This window comes from Lepisma saccharinum, chromosome 1 (assembly GCF_977018435.1).
Source record: "Lepisma saccharinum chromosome 1, izLepSacc3.1, whole genome shotgun sequence".
Taxonomy (NCBI): Eukaryota; Metazoa; Arthropoda; class Insecta; order Zygentoma; family Lepismatidae; genus Lepisma; species Lepisma saccharinum.
In genome coordinates, this window is record NC_139229.1 from 132,162,470 (window position 1) to 132,183,497 (window position 21,028).

General features: G+C 42.2%; 1 protein-coding gene across 3 annotated transcripts in view; it reads left to right on the top strand.

The window, feature by feature from the left end:
• LOC146001442 (LIM domain transcription factor LMO4) overlaps positions 1-21,028 on the top strand; it is a 305,897-nt gene that overhangs the window by 282,640 nt on the left and 2,229 nt on the right. The window lies entirely within an intron of this gene.

A 21,028-nucleotide genomic window follows, 5' to 3' on the forward strand; every position in this document is an offset into this window, starting at 1 on the left:
CCAATAACTTAAGGTGACCAAACATTTCATTAAATATTCTGCAAGCACATGTTTGTTCATAAGCCCTTTTCATTAGTAATTCTGACCAAATATGGTCAATTTATGCAGAATTACCATATAATTGGGACAAAATTAGCAACTTTAATTTTTTTTTTATATAGTTAACCAAAACCTCAACCACGCACTTTTAAAATAATTTAAGCAAATCAGCGTTTCTGTTTCATATGGAGCGTGGGAACGTGTACCTTCATTTAAGCCAATTACCCACTCGAGTAAATAATGAACTAAAATATACGTCTTGATTTCCAACTTATAGGGCGAATAATTGCGTCACTAGATTCTGTCGTCTTTTTTTAATTTCACGTCGCTTTTGTGCCACTCTTGGCTAATCGTGATGATGGGAATGAGAGACGAAGATGAATAGAAGAAGGGAACTCTCACAAAGAACATCCAGACAGGGACTCGAACCCAGAAACTTTAATGGCGAGATCAGAAATCGCGCTCGGCCACCGAACCGACCAGATCCTGACATGCATTCGCTACTGTTTTCTCTACTGGATGCTGGGAATAGCCAGTCAGAAGCACGTAGCCATGATGCTTTGTCTTCCCTCCGCTTGGAAAGAAAGCAGCAAGTTAGAAGGACTACAGTGTGGTTTGTTTGCATAAGGACTACGTTTATTTCAATTCTGTCGAAATGTGTTGGAATATTGAACAAAGACTCCGAGGTATTCTCCACATGTAGCATCTGTTTCAACTTTCGTGTATTTCTTATGAAGTATGAAAACACTCCTTAATGTTTCCACTAATCAGAACACTGTTTTGGCATATTTTTGGGTGCTACATATCAACATATCATTTTTCAACTTTTCTTCTTTCCGTTCACTTGCCTTATGGTTTTTATTTAACTTCACATTTCTGCCACTTTTGGCAAGTCCCCTTTATGCACAGGAAGGGTAATCGCGACTGGGCCTGCCGTTTAAAGTGGTATTCGGACCACTGAGGATGAGTGATGATATGATGAAATTGATGAAGGAACACTAAAAAAATAAGCACCCATACCCGGGCCAAGATTTGAACCCAGGACCCTCGGCATCGTAGCGCGCTATGTTAACCAACATGCTACATTGAGTAACATGTCCCTACAGTACTTAAAAATAATATTTCCGTGAGCGCTGTTGTAAAATTCCAGCCGCCTGCGTAAAGGAAAATTCAATCCTTTGTTTGTTAAGCAGGGCAAGGTATTAGTACTACAGCGCCTTGAATAACGTAGTGTGGAAAACTACCCAAGAAACTGGTTCCCCAGACGGATGAGAAACATAGATGGCAGTGCGGTCAATGTCGGTGCTAATTTTCTTATGAAAGTAATGCGGCTTTGTTAGTTTTTGGAATATATTATGTAGATTTGTTTGTGTTGAAAGGCGGTACGTGAATTGATGGAAACAGTTATATTTGTGGAGTGATTTGCAGTCACGAAATGGCATTAATTTGGAAAGAAAAGTAAAATAAAATTAATAAATAAATAGCTTGCGTAACACACGAAGAAACATCGCAATGTGATTCCGGACGTCAGGTCTTGGACTGTGTATTAGAGTTTATTTTTCTATGTTATTAGAATATAAATAGTATCCTGAGAGATATTTCATACCGAGGCGACAAACCACAACTGTCGCTTGAAAGCGAGCAGTCGGAAATCAATGCAGCCTTTCGAACCGTAGGGACACAAGCTCTGACTGCACAGTTTCCTCAAGGAGATTTTAGACCAAAGCGACACGCGACAAACGATACGAGGATTTCACACCAACGCGACACGGGTCATTCGGTCCAAGGCAACTTTCATACCGAAGCGACACATGTTGCTTGGAAAGGAGCCAGTCAAGAGCAACATTTCACATCGTAGCGGCATGACGGGAAGCACAGACCAGCGTTCAGTTGGTGAAATCCTCAAGCGACAAGTGTCGCGTGCCGTTTGTCGCTTTGGTGCGCAATCGCACTAAAGCAAGACACTCATTGCATCGCGTATGCGCGAACAACAAACCACGGCAACATGTTGCAAGCTATTGAGGGAATGGCCCAGTTTGAGCGAAGCAGAAGCGACAAAGCGACACGTGTGGCTTATCGTGTCGCCTAGATCTATTGTTGTAATGTGCGGTTTATCGTGTCGCCTATCTGATGTTCGCAAGCAACGCTTGCTAATAGACTGAAGGCACCATGTCGCTTGTCACTTAGTTGGGAACTCCCCCTGTAGCACGTCGCTTCGGTCTCAGCACCCTTCCTTTAAGGAGCTTTCCGACCGAAGTAACAAGTAGCACGCGAATACGCCATATGAACGTGTCGTTTGCTGTTTGGACCCTCATGTGCAATGAATGCTATTTTACAGTCTGGAAGTGTGTGTCACTAGTGTGACAGTGTGAACATCCCGTGTCGCTTGTCCCAGTGGTTTCTAAGTTTCCTTACACTCATGTCGATGGCACTAAGAAAGTTTTGTGGGGTTCCCCTTGTCGTTTCATGGAATCATCATTATCATCATCGCCGCGATTAGTTTAAAGCGGAAGAAAAGAGACAGTAAATATCAAAAATACAAATGCTTCAGTGTGTATATATTTAAAAGAAATGATGATGATTATAATAATAATGAACCTAATTCATACACAAAAATTTAGTTGCCAAGAGTCCACGCGTATTTTTTCTCCCGTATTATTAACGAAAGTATGACGATAACAGGACATGGTCGACTGTCTAGAATGTTCGTTAATATCTTCGCGACCACTGTACCAAATATCATAGCAATTATCACATTCATAGAAATGCGTCATGTAAAAGAATCAGACGTTGCAGCGAAAACTCCATTTACTTCCATTATAAGCAGTCGAATACCAAGCACCGGGTTCAACACCAGCGCCTCTAGCGGATCATTTTCGAGTGGAACCAGCCAGAGAGCGCAGAACCGTGCGCGTTTTCCACACTACGTTATTCAAGGCGCTGTAGAATTACTTTTTCTGGAGGTTACATTTTGTACTAAGCCGGCCCCCGTGGCGGAGTGGGTTAGCACATCGCGCTACGACGCCAATGGTCCCGGGTTTGAATCCCGGCCTGGGCATTGATGTTTGAGAGTTTCCATTCATCAATTTCATCATACCACCGCTCATCCCCATCTTCGCAAATTAGCTTAAAAGTGGCACAAAAAGCGAAGTCAAATAAAGCAAATCAATCATTTCGTACTAAAGGATCCAGACCAGTGTCGACTCTTTTAAGTGTACCCCACTCCATCTGCCACTGTGGCCTCCTTGCGCCCCCCGCACCCCATTGTACATGTTTAATGTCATTGATACTGATTCAAACGAATTAATTCCTCGAAGTTTTTGAACATACCTTACGTAATGCAATATTTGGGGAGTTTGGTACGTGCAAGTCTTCTCTGGGTTCTTTTTCTCTCTCTCCCTCTTCCTCCCCCCCTCCCAGGCGGAGGAGATTATGAAGAGCGTTATAGCTCTGAGAAGAACGCCTTGTCATTTTTAAAGTAATGGCTGGTACGAGCTGGAGGAAGCCATTACTGGACCTAATTTACTTGTCAAACGCATGTCAAGAGGGCTCTTATCGTTAAGCGAGTGGCTGGACCTTCAGTTAAAATTCCACAGCTATTGACTTGGGCGTTTTGTAATCTAAGTAACGTATCATCCGTTGGTGTTTGCTTTCGTTTTGTCTTGTCGCTGTCTTATGCGTTGGGTCGCGATCCTTGTTTACCTTTTTCGGGATGGAATATTCTCACGAATTTCGCGAGAAAGGACTCTTCATATAATTGTAGTTGTTTTGTCGGTTTGTGATAGACAAAAGGGAGTGGAGAGGTGAGAGTAGTTTGCGTTTTGGGGGTGGTAAACAAAGGAAACACAAGACTTATTGCGATACACTCAAGGTATTGTTCGAAACTTTGGTAACTTTGAAAACAAAAGTTTCTTACTATTCACCATTCGCTGTAAGAACGAAATAATGTAAATAAAACTGCGTGATTTCTATTTGATAATTTGAGTTTTATCTGTACGGTTCATATTACAGTATATTGAAAATGTGGGACATTATATTAACACATGGACTATATTCCTACGCGCAAGGTTCCTGCAGAGCTGCCATTGTAACAACCAATAGGATTTCTCAGAAGCCTATATGTTTACATTGACTTTGTTCTTACAGCGGACAGAGAATAGACGAACATACCAAATGGATATCTACCTGATTAAATAGGTCAAATAGATTATTTATATTTTGTTGGGTAGAGCGTGTTAGGTTGTATGCCGTCATCATTTTGCGTTTTTCTTGTTTTATGGTTTGAACATGTTATTAATACCTTTTCCTCCCGGCTATCTCTGAAGCATGCGAACTAAAAGATGCCTCTGCGCAAGTAGTGACGCGAGACGGCTCCACCAATGAACACGTGAGAGGGAACGGGATTGCGTGGAGGACGGGAAAGGCACTGCAGTTACCAGCCTTCGCAGCAGTATGTACTTCTTCGATCTGACCACTCGACCCCTCGCCCCCCTTCCATCCTCCACTATGCGCGGCCTTGCTCCAGAGATCGCCTGGACATAGATGTGGCTAATGATTTTTCCATGCGATATACGCGTATAATGGTTCAAAAGTGAAAGTTCAAATTCCTTCATGGTGCATATAGCTACATAGTAGCCGACGTAGTTGTTCAACCGTTGCGTCATACTATTGGTTCTTGCCATTATAACCCCGCCTACAATTGCGATGTCCATGTAAGTTTTGTTAATACACGTCCCGATGTCTCTCCTTTGTAGAAGGAAACTCTTATCTTTTCACCTCAAATGTAAAAGTATTGAGATAGCAACACTGATCCGGCGCTAATATCGAGGGATATTATTATTCACTTTTTAAAGCTATGGCCAGCACAAGCAGTTGAGCTTGAAACTTTTTTGTGACAGTCTCGCTCTCATAAGCAAGTAGGTAATTTTCTGCTTACTGGAATGAAGGAAAATTCTATCAAAAATCCCTCTCCCCCCTACCCCCCTGTTATTGCTGAAAATAGCAGTTTTCACTGAAACCTCCAACTATCTTCTGCTGCCTCGCTACCGGAAAATTCCCACTGCAGGAAGGAAAAGGTGACACACACTGCGCCACCCAACCTCCTCCACCCTCCCTCCCCTTTACACGAGTGTCAATATTTAGAACTAAACCAATTACCTTTTCCTATTCCTCCCCAGATCCTGGGGCTACGCAACCCCTTCCATGTGGGCTCCCGGAAGGGAGAAAGGGGCGCAGACAATTAAGTGGAAGTGCGGGAGCGACTTGAGTGACATCTGGCGAAGATATATGATCTTCCGTTTGGACAACTCGTTTCATCTGTCAAGGTTTGAAATAGAACATGCCAATAGCAATCAGGCAGCCAGGGTTTCTCCTGCTAAATAAGTATCCGCAAATACCCCTCTGGCACGCGTGGGCAACAATGGGACACCGAGGGGCCAACAATGGCCCTTTTCAGGTTCATTTTCTTCCACGAAATGGAAACTGCCTGTTTCGTTCATCTCTTTTAATTTGGTATCTAGGACGTGAATGGCAAAAGTCTGAGAGTAAACATAATTCCCGATTAGTGGATATTCTAATTATAAGTTTTCGGGGTTCCGCGTACATTTGCTTGATAGTGTAGCAATCGTCATTATATTCGTAAGCTGTGTGGAAAGGGAAAGTGATAGCGGCCATTTCGGACACGCGACTTGGGAAGGGCGCTAAAGCCCAAAAATTTGAGAAAACTGAAAATTTTCATAAAATACATTTTGATTTTTTAAAAATTGAGTCATTTTCACTTGCTGTTATTCGAGGAAATTATAATTTATTTTTGTGAATCGAAATTATGGGCATATTGGTTAAGAAGTGACCGCAAATAGAAAATACAAATTTATTTCGTTGCCACATTCTTGATTACGGTACAGTATACTAATGGGTATAATTTTGTTCCATACAATATGCAGTTTCAGAAATGTGATGCTACGGACGAAGATCTTTTGTCTTGTATGCGTCTAGGAAATATTTACTTCCTTTTTATCTTGATGAGGTCACAGACTTCTTCATTCAAAGCAGATTCTACAGTGTTTGAACTTGTTCGTATGAATCCTGGGTTAGTAACCTGGGACAGCAAACCTCGGCAGCAAGCCTGGGAAGAAATTACGCTAGGACAGAAGGGTGAAAGGCTGGAACGGGTACGGGGGAGGCCGAGACTATACCCATATGGGCTGGGGAATGTGTTAGCACTGAATTCCATGACCCTGTTGTTTACGAAGTTTCTGGGTCAACAGAAGTTTCCACACTTTATGTTCATTAAAAACATTTAACAATAAGAAATACCTAAAACAGTACAAATCTACAAGGGAGATTTGGATGAAAAGCTTAATTTGCTTTTGTTTCTTATCTAGTATATTTCTACATTTTAGCACAGACCTATTGCTGATCTACATATATTTTCAACTTTGAGTTAGTGCCTGTATGTATACCTGAAGAAGAATAAGTCTTTGGGGTCAACGTGCAGTCACTTATGAGCCACTGCGAAGGTCTTTGCACTCATCTGCCTGAGAATTGATTCCATTGTCGAACTTTCTTCTCTATTAGTAAACTCTCTGGTGTGGTAAGCATGCACAGAGATACTGAATTTTCATTTGCCAAGACATTTCTGTTAAGTTTTAGGCTAACAGAAGGCAAGAAACCACTCCCCTTCAGTGGTGCAAGTGTGTATAGGAGGCGCCACCTTTAAAGAAAACAAAATCACTAATCACTTGATTAGTGTTGCAGCCTTGAGGTCGTTTTGTAAATAACAGTTGATACCTCATGTAAATTTGAGCTGTATACAGTCTGCCCTACAAGTTTTATTGGACTTCTAAAGTGTTCATTTGACTCTTGTAATATGTGTACATTCCTATTCAAATAAAGTGGCACATTGCACAAAATAACTATCCATGACTTGTCAACAGTGATGAAACAAGGTAAGTTTTTGCAAGTTAGTAGGTACGTCAAGTTTTCATTGCGTAATCTTAACTCAGCGATGTCGTTACACCCCCCCAAAGAAACAACGATATCGTGGTAAGGAATCAAAGCCGGGAATCCTTACTTTGCAATGCGCCATGTTACCCCTACACCGTGCGGCGTCTTAAAAAGAAGCGGACAGTTCCGCATCTGAGCGCGGCATTGCAAAAAAAAGATGGCAATCAGGCGAATAAAACCCTTTTAATTTGCTCCCTAATGAATCATAACCTGTCTCTCATTAATGTTCCCCCCATTCAACTAACTTTAGCCTCTGAGAAGACAGTAACAATAGGTAGAGGGGGGGGGGAGAAAAATTACGACAAAAAAAATCGCATCTGCGTTTTAACTCGGGGATTATTCTGGTAAATAAACTTGTTGAAAGTTGGGAATGCATTAACAAGCTCAAAAGCAGAGCATTGCGAAAGAGTTCCGAAGCCCTTCCGGGCAAATAACCGCCGCTCCTCCCAATTTAACTTTATAGAAAATCTCGGCCGTAGGAGTAAAACCCCGCATCAGAACTTTCAGGGCAACAAAATGCGGGAATCCTTAGTTGCAGAGGTAGTCATGTTAATTAACTACGGTCAGCAGTTGTCTGGTCTCACCTTTTTCTTGTGTCCACCTCCGTTGGGGTCAGTTGGTGCTGAAGGATTGAGGCAGTGTTGCTATATCTGGCGACGAAAATTTCCCTAGCGAGACGGGAAGTCTTGCACATAAAAAAAAATGTGCTTTATTCTAGACCTCGTAGACTGTCATAAACCAATTGAAGCTGCATGTACCGTGAAACCACAATGTGCTATGAAGCTATCGAATCGGTACTTCATTAAACGCACGGACATGAAATTAGGCGACTGGGCAGAATTGCGCTGGTGCCACATATGGGGAAAGCAAAGCGAGAGCGGGACAGAAGTCGCTTGTTCCCGCGCGCTGTGTGGCAACGTCAACCGGGCTGCGTTGCCTAGTTCGAGCGTCAGATCGACTTCTATCTGGGGCACTTTTGTGTCATACCTGGCCTTTCGAGCAAATACTGTCAGTTTGTATCACATGGATTACAAAGACCAACTATACAACTCATTCTCTTAATCATCCGAATACACGGGGTTGGCAACAGCGCACCGTGCGTTTAGTTAACTGATCTGATCTTTCAACAAAACCAATCTGGTTAATGTCGTTTTTTTCTTTGCTGCTCACTTTATGAATGACCATCTATAGTACATGTATGTGGAGTAATGTGGGCTTAGATTTTCTAATATTTAGCTGTTTGGTTAACATATGGATTTGCAGATATAACTTCAAAAATAATAAAAAAAAAAATCAATGCGAACACCAACAATAACAATCCTTTGATTAGATTGGCGTATTCCGATAGAACGAAGAATATTCCCGGCTATTTACCAACTACATTAACAAAAGTAGGAAACTCACAACAACAGGTGGGTGTAGCACTGGTCCAGAAGGATCTCCATTTATTGTATAACTGGCGTGTTGCTACCACCTGTTGATACTTTCGAACCTCTATTGTTCTGGAAGCGTCAAAATAATTATCGAGGGGGAAATTTGTATCGTCTTAATTTTAGCATCCAACAGACCACGACAGTTACATACAGGATCATGTGCGAGGGACGGTCAGTAAATTGGCTCCAAATAGATATGGGATAGCTGATAATGGTAGTTTGTAGTTTCGAAAAGCGCCGGTAGATGAGAGTACAAACCTGTTTGATAAGTTAGATGCTAGGCGCTAGATATTTCATGCATATTAGCAGATTAGTATCGAAAATGGCGAACATGATCAAGGATTCGCGCGATATCCAGCAAATCCTGGTAAAGTCAGGGAAATTGATCGAAGTCTGGAAAAAGTCAGCAAATTTGCATGTTTTTGAATAATTTAATGAAAGTAAGGAAATATAAAATATCGTCCTTTACTTACAATGGATAATATTTTTTTTTTGTAAACCCTAATTTGATGCAAGAGGCGTTCGTGAGCAATATGAAAGAATGTTATTTCTTGCAACTGGAACTACTGCTTACATATTTTCACCCAAGAAATATTCTGCAAACTAAGTTAAAGTAAGTCTGGAAATGTCAGGGAATTTGATTTGGCACAATATGGAGGAATGCTGGGAGTGGACAACCGAAGTTGTTCATAAAATTATTCCTGTGTTCTGTAAGAAGTGCAGGTCGCGTAAAGCAGTACGCAGTTGGGTTCATAAATAGGATTAACCTGACCGTCCTGAGATTGCGACGGAACTAAATGTCCTGAGAATGGAGAAGGTGATTAGTATCACTCATGGTTCCGCCTATAGTAGAATGCATTAAGTGGTAATATTACCGAAAAATGTGCTCACGGAGAAAGCCAAAATAATGAAGAGTTTGGGGGTGAGGTACGAAATTCAGACTGACAAAGCTATGGGATATATGCATCAATATCGGTGAACGATATGTTGAGATGTAAGGGGATATGGGTCTGTAATAATAAAAGGTACTTATCAAGAATTAAGTTTCGAAGTTGTTGTTTTACGGTCACTTTATGCATAGATAGATTAATCGAGACTGGACGTGCAGTTTAAAGGAGAATCCGAACCACTGTGCAATGTGCTCCACCGGGTGTGGAACCCGGATCCCCTTGATTGCAAGGCGACGGCGTTACTATTGTGCCATCGAGGTGGCTCACCTAAAATCAAAATTGCTATTGACATACCAATTGGATGTTTATCCACTTTCCGCTGGTAATGTGGGGATGTTATGTTTTTAGTAACACTGTTAAGAATTGTTTCCATGTTAATAAAACATTAAAACGCTGGCCAAGGCAAACTTTTAACAGGGTCTTCTTCAGACGAAACTTCGCAATGTTAGAGGGTGGAAACGTTACGTTTTTATGTATATTTTTTATACTATAAAAGTTTGCCTTGGTCAGCGTTTTAATGTTTTATTATGTTTTTAGTTGTTTTTCTTTTCTCGCAACTAGAGGCGAGGTCGAGAACGATCCAAAGGTGAGGACGAGATAAGGTTTATTACTGGTAAGACGACAACATTCTTATTTAAAAAAAAAAATAAGTGGCGAAACTAGTGATCTTCTTCGGAGAGTTGAAACACTGCCAGAGTTACCGGGCACAAAAAAAGCCTTTTTGTTGCGAGTCGCTTACCTCTTGGATTACGCCTTGTGCTTGAAGGATTCCCCAGCGTGTAGGTGCGCTGGAACAAATTTAGTAATTAAGCTTACCGTATGAAGTTTCTTGAGCGGCCGCCCTTCCTCCCATACCGGGTTCTTTCTTTTTTTTATTATTATTATTTACGAGGAGCAGATATGACAGGCGTTCGTAATGCCCACTTGCGAATGCACGATACGGAAAACTCCATAGTGTGTGTGGCCGCCATGGCGCTAATTGTGCTTTTGAGGCACATCGTCGCTTCCTTGCTGTGTGACGGCGACCGTGACGGTACGCCAAGTGATGCGTTCAGTGAGAATTCATCAAGTTTTTCCACGTCGAGCTTTTATCTCGATGAGGTGACCTGATATTTTGCGCTGCGAACAGATGCGACGTCGGAGGATGCCCCCTTCCGTTAATTGGCCATTAACTGGGTGTTCGCAGGAACCGGTTAACCGAAACGACAAGGCATGAAGAACATGTCAAAGGACCGCGCGATGTTTGGAGGCGCTGCGGACCGCCTTGGAGGAAAGTAGACGCCAGGTTTTGTGTATCTGTTGCGCAAACACCCGAGATGTAGAACACACAAGAACATTGTCGGTAACGACATGGGCCTCCCCGATGACGCAGTGGTAGCGTAGTCGCCTTGTAATCGAGAGGTCCCGGGTTCGATACCTGGAGGCACATAGTGGTTCGGATCCCACTTTAAACTGTAGGCCCAGTTCCGATTAGCTTTACCCTTACTGTGCATAAAGTTGACTTAAAACACCAACTCAATCAATCAACCAGTAACAACTTATGTACGGTAACCAGCAATAAAAAATGGGACACCTAGATTCTGGAATACTAGTTTTCCTAAATGGCGTTATGTGTGTTGCTTAACTCTACGGTGACGAGTGCACATCATTAGAAAGTTCCGTAATCGTCATAGAGTTAGGCAACACACATAACGCATACAGCAAAATCAAGTTTAACTTTTTTTGCACATGACTGTACTATCACAGTTTACTTTTTCATTCATTTTGAAAACCTCACTAGGGATACAATTTGTTTAAAATATGAGCGTTTAATTCGCTAATTTTCTGAGTACGATAACTGCCATAAATCTAGTACTTTTGAGTTGAATTCTTTTATAGCAGCCAGATACCTTGATGAAACGTTGAGCGAAATCCTTCAACGCATGCCAAGATTACGGACGAGAAACAATTTCCTCTTTGTTGCGTCCGCTACATATTGTGTTGATATTTTTAGAATTGTGTGTGTTGCGTCGAGAGCTTTCTCCTCGAGCGTCTAATAGTTCGCACGGAGGACGCTAGATAGCGTACGGAATTGACAGCTTCTTCGCTCGAACAGGCAAAACGATCGGTATACGCTCCAAGCCCAACAATTCACGTAAATCCGTAATTTTTCCGTGGTGGTGGACTCTCAAATGTGGATCGTGAAGTGAAAGACGCAGTGAGCATAGTCTCATCTCCATGTTAAAATGTAGTTTAGTCTATCTTACCGATACATAGCGATATCTATGTGAAAATGAAATAGATGATTATGGGCTGAAACTACCGGGGCTGATTTTTACACTTATATTTGAGGCTCGAACGAGTATGATCGAGCGAAAGTGATCCCATGCAGTACTCTAGCGTAGACTATATTATTTTCAGCTTATTAAACAACACGACCGAATTTCAGGGTAGTAGGAGACAATGTCATCGACTTAAAACTATTGGCTGCTGTTGTTGTTTTAAACCGCATCAAGTAACAGCGCCTCACCGTTGGAGCTGAACATTGCCATTAGCCTTTGCTGTGGTCATGCAAGTCGATTATTTAGTTCCAAGTTGAAAAAGTGCGTGGTAAGCTAAGTTTTAGCGTTTAAGAGAATAGGGAAAATCCTTACACTCCAATGTTACATATCCTCGTATTGAGACTTCTGTCAAAGGATCTTGTCTGCGTTAGAGACTGCAAGGAACATGAAATTTCGTCTAAATCAAGATGTAATTTACTGTGGGACTTATTTAAAATAAACACTGGTGCGGGTCTGATATAGATAGTTTGTATTGTTAAATAACTAAACGCGACCTAAAACAGACAACTGTGATTATTTGAGGCGAGAAAAAGAGGAACATGTTCGTTCTGTCAGACTGTGCAATACCATTTCTATTTGTTAACAACGAAAACTCCAATTTTGCATTAATCAGCGGAATCTTGGGCCTACCTCCCTCCGGGTTCGAATCTCGGTCTGGGCATTCTTTGTGAGTGTCCCATCATCATATCATCACTCATCCTCAACGTCGCGATTAGCCAGAAGTGACAGAAAAATTACGTAAAATAACCAAATCAATTACACAGCCAGTCTACAACGACCAGTTATTCTCAAGTTGCAAAACTATTTGACGGCTTCCGAGTGTGTAGATTTTATTTATCTTGCCGTATCCTTAACCTCTCGGCAACCCACTTATATCTGCTGTATTTCTGGTGGCAAACATACACGGGGTATGAGGTGAAGTACGGTTTTCTCCTCGATGGCCGTTGGGTGCTGGACTCACCCTCTCGCCCAGGTCGAGTCCTGTCATGGGCGTTGTTTGTGAATGTCCCTTCATCAATTTCATCTAATCGCCATTCATCCTTATCGTCGTGATTAGCAGTTGTAGTCTTTCCTGATTCAATGTGTTGTGGCGGACGTGGTTGCGAAGAGTGATGCGCAAAAAGTATCAATTTGAAGGCAGTAACGCTGCGATACACGAGCAGTTTGGTAGGAAGAGACTTTCTAGGAAGAGTGAACTGAAATACAGAACGTATCAGTCATACAGCCGAACGGACAAAAGCGACGAGATTCAATAATTGGGTTCCCATAAAAAGTTTACAGAAGCGGCTTTAAGTATTACCTCGTTAAATTGAGGTACGGAGGGACTCAACGCTGAAAGAAAACACACTTTCTCCCTCCCCTCGCATGAAAAGGTGCTGTTCAAACACCATTCATCGGGAACTAGCCCTCACAAAGGAGAAGCCAACGGAAGGGCTTGCGGGAAGGGCCTCCAAAGAAACTCCCTGTTGAACACGGACTGCGAGGGAGGGGAATGGTCCTTACAAAAGGTCTTCGTGTATGTATAAAGGCAAGTGGAGTAATTGGGTCCTTCTGATGGGCATAATGAATAAATGAGAGGGTAAACTACGCGAAAAGTGGCCGTGTTTGCACTGCGGAGAAAGTTGAGGCTCCTGCCAAGGAAAGTAAGCGAGGCGCACGGAACAAAACACCGGACCTCCGTTCTGCCGGACTTTGGAAACGGCACTGTTATGGTAATTAGTTTGATCCCCCCGACGGCTCTCTTCCCTTTTGCCGGAAACTGCTCCGGGGACGAAGATGCCGAACGCTCCAAGAGACACGAGAGCGTGAACACAGAGAATACATTGAAACGGGGCGGTTCTTTTTTTTACGGTTCTAGACCTTAAGAAAGACAAACGGAGGTTAAACAGATCGGCGCAGAGGGGTAAAGTTTTGGGGAAACTGGTCGCCGTGCGTGAAGAGCAGTTGGTCCGTAAAAGGGCCCACCGTGTGTCCAAAAGGATGCCGACACTCGCGCGCACAATTTCTGCACAACCCAAGTTTCTTGTACTGTGACGCCAGTATCCAAGGCTGTCGGCGGGTTTTCAAGAGAGGGATAACCATGGTATTTCCTCCGCACACCCAAGCCTGCAATTTGAAATTTCAACGTTCCTGCTCCGAACCTACGACAATCTTAATTATCTCGTACAATAATTAATAATGTGTATTGTCGCCGAAATGAAATTTCAGGTATGACAGAACTCATTTTTGTCAGGCACTCTTTCAGAGCGCTGTCAATATGAATTAATGCAAACATTAGGTGTAGGATGACCAATACAAGCAACATTGAGATTTAAAAAAAAAAACTGAAAAAGAAGCGTGCAAAACAAAAACTTCGGAATCTCGAAATATAGTGGAATATATTTAGGAATAATATATTTATTATCTTTAAACATCTCTAACACAGTGCGTAAACCTGATTCTCTTTTAGGACGGATCTGAACCACGCTTTCGCTTGCATGGTTCATGTGTATGAAGAAGACCCATTGGAAAACTCGATAAGTGTAATTAATGTCGAGAAATTTTAGGTGAAGCGCGCCCAGACTAATTTATCAAAATATCTAATGTTGCTGACAGTCTTGCGAAGACTGGTGCGCACCAATAAGGACGATTTCTGTGTAGTGATTGCACTATGGATGATGGACCTAAAGGAAATCAGTAGGGATGGAAAATAGTATATAGATCTTGCTCAGGATAGGGACAGATGGAAGGCCTGTGTTGCTGCAGCCATGAATCTTCGGGTTTAAGAAGGCTAGAGAGTTAGGTAGTTAGATAGATTGCACTATGGAGAAAAGAACGTCATCTTAGTAGATACTTCACAAATGATGATGAAGATAACATCTATTTTGTCAAAGTCAGTACGTTTGTATTTTGATTATCCAAGCGAGTTTATAAATCATGGTGAATTTCTGTATCGTGTTCACTTTTCCACTGGTAGTCTAATACATTATTATTTACTTGTCACGATTTGTATTGCATTTTTCAACACACACACACACACATCTATTGTTGTGCCAGATATTTGAGGGGTTCAGAACACAAGTGGCGTAACTCCACTCTTCGTGGAAATATAGTTACATTGTAGTATCCGCATTTCAGTGCTAGAACTAAGTATTTCCATATTTGCTCATACAGACACCACTATGTTTGTGCTCCAACAGCTAAACATAGTATTAAGGTATTTAAATGTGACTTTTTCTAGAAACTGTCTTGAATGGATTTACGCCACTTGTACTCTGAACCCCTCATTTGTATATATTACAAATAATAGTGCATCAAATAATCTTCCTTTGGCAATGATTTAATGCGAGAATGACGGGATAAGAATTGCTTTTTTTTAAAAATCAAAACTAAACTAAATTCCAGAACTTCAAAAATAACATACAGGGTGAGTCAAACGTCAGGTTACATAAGAAGTTTTCCTTGTCTCGTTAATTGTCCGTGAATGGTGCATGGATCGGTCGTCGTGGTCCCGTTCAATGGCCATCAAAGTCTCCAGACTGGATTTTGTCCCTTGTACAGGTGCTCGTCTGTTCAGTTAAGCTTCGACATTCAGCATGTGAAGGAACGCATTGTGCAAATTGCAGACACGATTATGCCGGACGTTCTGCAAAAGGTTCTGGAGAACTGGAAACTTCGCGTGCACAAGTGCATTGATGTTCAAGGTGCACACATTGAAGATATACTATAAATCCCTATGCAGGCGCGTCGCCTGATAATGTTCGCATGAGCACGTAAACACTCAAGTATATGTCTTAAATTAGTTACGTACATATTAAATGCACACATACATACATATATTTATTTAAAAAAAATACTATGTTTAATGTACGAGTATACACACACAATTTACTCTGACACGACTTCTTTCACGTCTGATAACTTTTCTAGATAGTTGATTACACTGACTCCCACGGTGTTCCACGGAGGGCGTTGAACACAATTGCTGTGCGTGTTGCATAGAGCTGACAGCTAAGGGCCTGTTGGCCACTATACCCCGAAGATGTTCACTTCGCTGTGCGAACACTGATTAAAGCGGCAGTACCTCTTACATTCGGCACCAAAGTGCAGCATATACAAGGCATGTCTAGGGGGACTTGAAAAGGTCTGTGCTACATAGTTACAGACTTTAGCGAGGATTCGCTAAACCTGGCAAATTTTAAGGGGGAGAGGGACAATTTCCCTATGGTCTTCTTGTATTACTTCAAATATAGCGTGATTTGGGGGGGGGGGAAATGTTGAAAATAAATTGTACTGTTATTCTCACTTTTTTCAAATGAAGTTATATACTGAGGAGTAAATCTCAGTACAAAAACATTATTGTGAACACTCGGATGCGAACTTCACGAGACGCCACTGTCCCTATGTAACCTGACTTTTGACTCACCATGTGCTTAAAATACGTAGAAATTTAAGCGAAATATGCAGGCTAGACCACTACACGAACCCGGCTCTCTGGCATACCGTTCCAACCGAGTTAACAAGTCCATCCTGACATCGCAGGATTTTTCGTTCAATTTTTACGTAATACGCATCTCTTGTGTGTTGAGCATTCTTCTTAATAATCTTAGTTTAATACACAATACTCGGATCGGTGATGTTCTCAACAATGATTGCACTGGTGGCTTTTGCACAGTCTTCACGAACAACCTTACGTTTGAAAATCTAATGAAAACATTTGTTTAAAATATGACCATGATCTATTGGAGTTACGTTGGCCTTTTTGGGGGAGCAATCCTTGACACCCCCGTTAAATCGCACCCTCCTAGCAATGAACATACCTTGCGAGAGCGAAATTCGAAAGGGACAGTGTGTATTACGCCCATGGAATGACTTGCAGTCTTGGGGAAACTACCGATTGGCAATCGCTGTCTAGTAAAGGCGATCACGTGGTTCAGCTGATCAATTTCTGTTCCCAAACGGTGCCAATTAACTCGAGGTAAACAGAGCACGGAGTAAAAAAGGGGGAAAAAATCCTCCGCCGCCTCGTTGTGCAGCGGAAAGATAATGAACCGTCGTCGAAGTACGTGGTAGAATGCGGCGCCCCGATGCACATTCGCACGCACCAGGGTAAAATACACCGGGTTTTGACAGCGGAAATTATCCCAGGAACGTAAAAGACCCGGTGATTACAGGGTGCTCCGAAATAAAACGCGCGCAACGACGGATTCGAATACCCCTTTGTAATTATCACGCCGGCGACAAGAATAATGTCGTTTGTCATTTGTTTCGTTTTCTTGGCCGGTAAAAACGTTATACTTTATAAATATATATGTATGGTACGTACGTGCCTTCGCTCACGCTTTTTGCTGCGTGCAGAGACGGGACCGGGAACGTCTTTGCCGACATGCTAATTACGAGAGAGATTAATTGTTACTTTGCGCATCGCGAGCGGTCACAATTTGCTTTTCATTAAGCCTTTGTATGAGCTGTTAATGAGCTTTGGTTGTTTGGAATTCAGAATGTTAACAGAAGCGCTTAGTTACGCTTATTACGAGCGTAATGGAGGTCCAATCGTTTGTACGGCGGTATGCGCAGAACGATACGCTACTTTGGCTCGTCCCCAGCTACGGAACTCGGTAATATCAATGCATCCGACTGTGCATAATCACAATCAATTCATCATACGGCATAAGAGTATGTTATGCACAAAGACCAGCAATCGACTCGTGCTGATCTTATCTGTGAGCAGAAACGGGCTTAGATTCTCGAATAACCTGAGTGGTACGTATTTGAAGATTTACCACCCCCACCCCCACCCCCCTCTATAGAGGAACTACAAGCAAAGAAACCTGCGCAGACCCGTGACTCCTGTGCACCGTACTGCCGCGTGGAGAGGAGGGGGAGAGTGGACCATGCTTCCTTATGGCCCGAGCTGAACGGATGAATGGTAAGCTGCGCGGGGATTTTTCGTCCAAGGTTTTTCCCTAGTGGTCGCTCTATAGTCGTATCGACCTCTTGTGTGTGTGGGGGGTGGGAGGGGGGGTCGTGGTTCGGAAGAAATTACCGAAATCTCCGCCAATGAAAACTGTTCGAATACCAAACTGCAGAGAACTCTGGGCGACAATGCACGCCCTTCCTCCACCGTACATTTTTCAGCGCGACCCAATTTATGGTCATTTTTGAGTTAAATGTACTTTTACACCCCTCTGAAACGACTTTGTTTATACTATAGTAAAAGCTAAATAAATGTTTTCTTGCAGTTGGACCACTGCATGAAACTGAATTCGTGAAAGTGGGACTACATTGTACGCAGTTTTTACGATTGAAACGATGGTATCGACGCAGTGTAGTATGAAATCTCTTCTTTCGATGTTCTGCATACAATAGAATTTCAACTTCACAACAAAACCTCGACTTCAGCTGTTACTGTCTGAACTTAAAACAATTTTAAAGCTACTGTTCTCAGTATGCAGTGGCGTGCGGTGACAATTTAGATAGCCGAAGCACTAAATAAATAATTTTTAAGTAAACAATAGTAAATCAAGGGACAGGTTTGCCTTGATAAAAATCCGTGCTCGGCTATTGACTTCACTAAATGTTCCAAATGCGTGTACCCAGTTTTGGTCCAAGAAGTATTTATATCCTTTCCAAACAACAGACAATACCAGCAAAACGCCGCATTTATCTCAGCGCTACCGGCTAACCAGCCACATTTGGTATACATATTACACTGAAAATGTCTAATGAATTTACTGCTCTTTTGAACCAAGTTCTGGTGTTGGCCGTCCATTTTTAATTATCTCATTTTTTGCTGAGAAACAACGGGGAAAAAACGACTTGGACAAAAGCTCTTTTAGAGTACACATTGTTATATATTAGTAGATACTACCTGGTACCACCACACACTTTAATATCCATTCGGCAAACCAAACGCGTAAACTGAGGAAAACCGAAAACAATAAGAGTTTAAACACTCCGGTACACACTCTGTCTCTGTATAGAGTAAACTAATTCCCTGTCGTTTGCAGCAGAAATAAGGGTCTCACTTATTGCACAACACGTGAGCAACCTTGTATTCTGACGTCACGGGAGAAAGCTTTTTAATTTTAGGCTAGATACCTACGTTGTCAGGTTAGGCTAGCTATGTTTAGTTCTCTTAGCCTAAATAATAATTTTTCATTGTATTTATGCTAATGGAACCTAACCTAACCTCGTAGGAATTCCTGGTCTGACGTCAGAACAAAAGGTTGCTCAAGTGTTGTGCAATAAGGGATGCCCCAGAAATACACTCGCACGGCCCGTGACCTTGAGGTGCGCGCGCAACTGTCTGCCACTGCTGAACTGATGCGAGAGGGAGATCGCTTCGGCTCAACCTCAGTGCAGGCCTGGGGGGGGGGGGGGGGGGGCTGGTATTTGTTCTATGTGGAGCGAAGAAATTGAATGGTTTTATCCAGATATTATTGAATAATCGTGTGATTATAATGACATAATATATTGTTACGTTATTGCATATTGCATTCCGAAGCAATGCTTCGGTAGCTTACATTGTATGCACGCCACTGTCCGTATGAATGTAACATATAATCAAACAATTTATTACATATTTAGAATAAGCATGTATAAATTATCCATTTAACTAACCTATATTTTATGTTATATCTGTAGAAGATACCCCCCCCCCCCCCACCGCCACAACGTAAATGAATTTAAACTGACATTTTTGTTGTTTGGTTGTCTGTGGGGCAACTATTTGGAATCTACTACTACGAATGGAGGTCTTTATTTCCGTTAGCATTCCTCCAGTGCATCCAGGTGCCTCCAGATTCGCGTTCGCCGCTTCAATCCTGGAAAATGGAAATGAGGGAGACGCGGGGAAGAGTTCCCCTCGGTGGGCCTGACAATTCCTACGCCCTCCATAAATATACACTAATGAGTATGGTGCATTTGATTGACCCTTGCTTCGGAGGGCGAGGGGATGGAAGTGGTCTCCATCTCCACCCGCCGTGTAGTCATTGCCCATTAGGCGGATTACCCCGTGTCTGGCGGAGGACGCATTCGTCTAATGGGGCCCAGCCGCGCGTCCAATTCAACGCGAGGAACACAATCTTTGCATATCCCGTTCTGCGCTCCTCCTCGGCCGCGTTGATAATGTCGAAATGGCTGTAATATTTATTTTATTACTTTTTGCGCCCCCGAATACTAAAGATGTAACACGATGGATGAAATGAACGAGCGGCTATATAGGGTGATGGTACGGTCATGGGCGACGGACTTGTAAATAATCGAGACACGGCTGAACCCGGACCGCGAGAACGCGACGAGTCGTTCAAGGATCTAGTAGACTAATTTAAACCAAATTTCAGACATATCAAGCGGATATCTACCCGACAAATTTTTAAATGATTCATACATTTTGTTCATCGTAAGTTATCCCATTAGTGGCAACCCGGAACATGTGCAGTTCGGTTGCATACACAGGAAAATCTGGGAGTAGAGTTTAGTCAAGGGGAAGAGCTTCGAAAAGAGGCTTCAAACGAAAAAACTGTATTCAGAGGACTTGGTTTCCGTTAACGAGCTCTAAACGCTCTGATAATTTGTGCAGCGACATACTTCACATGTTTGTTTCAGTTGGTGTTTTTAAGTTTTTAAGATTACGAGGCGACGATGCTACCACTGCGCTATCGGGGAGGCCTTCACTTCACATGTTGGTTATAGTATATGTGCGTACAGGGTGTCAGGCGACACCCTGTTTGGAAAACTGTTTGATGCAACCTTAGATAAAAAAGTTCGTTTGGAATAGCCGAAAATGTAATTTCTGTTAAACAAATATTTGTTTAAATGGATAACAAACAAACTGTTGTTGACAGTACAAAATTCTTGTATTAACAGTGCACCGGAAAAAAATGTCAAGATTACGAAATTTAGTAAAAGCTACAAACTTTTTCTTATTGTTGCCTTAAATCTTAACCAAAGGTTTGCTTGAATCAAAAAAATCTTCTTTCCTTTTGTCTGTGTAGCTGTATGGTAATAGCAGTTGCGCCAGTTTACTACCAGTAGACATTCAAAAACGCACGAAAGTAAACACACATACACAGCCAAGCATCGTACTCAAGAGGCAGTTGGAAGTTTAATGTTGCTAACGGTCGAGTGGTTACGTGACATTCCCTTTCGCTGTGCGTAACGTCACCCGCCTTTTGTTCAGTTTCAGATTATATTCTCTTTCTGCACATTTCTCACGTTCGTTAACCATTTGCGTGTTTCTGTTACTGTAAATCTTCGAGTGGATATTTCCTGGTATTAATGCATATTTTTTTCATCG